At 34.0% G+C, this 2,087-nt stretch overlaps 1 pseudogene; it reads left to right on the plus strand.

Moving 5' to 3' along the window:
* The first annotated feature begins 245 nt into the window (after positions 1–245).
* Positions 246–1,673, plus strand: LOC138131632 (chitin deacetylase 8-like; annotated as a pseudogene).
* The last annotated feature ends 414 nt before the right edge of the window (positions 1,674–2,087 follow it).

The raw sequence follows: 2,087 nt of genomic DNA on the forward strand, positions 1-2,087 counted from the left end.
AATTTGAAAATCATGGCATGTCATATCTAAAAATCGCCATGTTTTAAATTAACATTAAAATAAAAATGTTAAATTTTAAAACGTTGGTTGATGAATTTAAAAACAAAAAGTTTTTTGTTTAAAATTCTTGTTTTGAGTCCTTGCAGTTTAAATAAATTATCCATGAGTAAATCTTAGATAAAACGTAATCTATTATCTCTTGAATAATTAAGAATTGATTTTATCTAGTATACAGCATTATAAAAAACCGGTCGTTTGTTGTAGAATCAGTGAAAAACATGATGATGAAAGTAGCACTGTTCATAGCTTTTTGCTGTGTCTGTGTTGGGTCTCTTCCCACGTCAGACAAAGCAGTTGAAAAGTGTACTGCAAATAACTGTAAAATTGAAGATGACTGTCGATGTTCGTCCATAGACAATCCTATTACCGACAAAGATAATCCTGCACTCCAAGTAAGTAATTATCTATTCCATTTTAAATGTCTACAATATATGTAACACTTATTTTTATTTTCTAGTTAATAGCAATCAATGTTAGTGCACCAGTTGTACAAACACTGTACGACAACGATTTGGCACCTTTCTTTTTCGACCGAAAAAATCCTGATGGTAACCCCATAAGCTTGACATTTTATGTACCCCACGAATAGACTGATTACAGCTTAGTCGTGGATGTGAAATTGACGTTCGATCCATCACGTAAGTTAACTAAATAAATACATACATTTTTAATGTAGCACCCCTGTTTATCTACAGAAATAATGGGTCGCAAGAGTACTGGCAAGAGGCAACTTTAGAAGATATCGAAGAGGAATTTGGTGGACAAAAAATCATCTCAACTACATTCGCTAACATTCCAGCCGAAGACATTGTGGGAGTACGAACGAACCCACTTCAATTCATGAACGGAGATGTCTCGATTAATGCCTTCGTAAATTCTGACCTTAAATATGACAACTCCTGGCCGACATTGTCAAGAGAACCTATGCTTCCGTACACTAGACTATGCCTCGACCCAAGAATGCATGGGTTTTGCATGTCCCATCGAATCTCACCCTCATTTCTGGGTTGCACCCGTCATCAATATTAAAGGTGCCAACAATATTGAATGCAGTGCATTTACTACTTGTTTTGTAGAGTAAGTTTGTCAATACCATACTTCTGGTTTGTTTTCTGACAGAATAAAAATTATAGGGGCACTGCTGATGAAATCTCCACGTGGCTTCTCGAACAAGTGGCTTTGGTTAAAAACAACAATCGTGCACCACTCACCTTGAGATTGAACTCTTATTGGTTCTCGTTCACAAAGAATGGTTATGAAAGGTTTACAAAATTCTTGAATGAAGTTGGCAAATTGGACGAAGTTTTCTTGGTATCTGTTCAAGATGTTGTAGATTGGATTAAAAATACTGTACTAGCCACAGCCTACGCAACTCCAGTTCACGATGACAGTAAGCTGCGCTCTTACAAACATAGATGGTGAGCTAAGGTATATGAAGAGTTGCGTGCCATGTCCTGAAGTGTATCCATGGAAGGGAAATCCTCTAGGAGAAGCCTAGAAACTGGAAACATTAATGCAAGACTTACATTTAGTTTTTATTCTATCCTGTTAAAAATGTAACTTGTTTAGATTTATATTTCAATAAACGCAAAAAATTAGTAACAAGGATTAAAGGTTTGTACGAGTATATGAAAAATAAATACGTACAATCACTAAAATAAAGTTAAAAAGAAAACATAATCTTAACTTAAAAAATCAGAGAACGGTTAAATTACGAGTAGAAATGGCTATCGAATATATCAATTAACATTATGTGAAAATATGAAAATATGTAAATCTGTAACTTCTACTCCAAATAGCACTTTACTAAATTACTGCAGGGCGAATCTGAAATACGTTTTTTAATTTTAACCAGTAGAAAACTCACCAATTTATGAAACTTTTCTCTATGACATTTTGCAAAATTCGTAAAAGTTTTTCAGGGTTTTTGCCCCCCAATTTTAACCAAACGAGAATTTTAATAGATTGGTATACAATTTTTTCTTCTCTTTCTTCTTTACATTACTTCCCATTGTATCTGTTTGGTA

Source organism: Tenebrio molitor, chromosome 5 (assembly GCF_963966145.1).
Source record: "Tenebrio molitor chromosome 5, icTenMoli1.1, whole genome shotgun sequence".
NCBI lineage: Eukaryota > Metazoa > Arthropoda > Insecta > Coleoptera > Tenebrionidae > Tenebrio > Tenebrio molitor.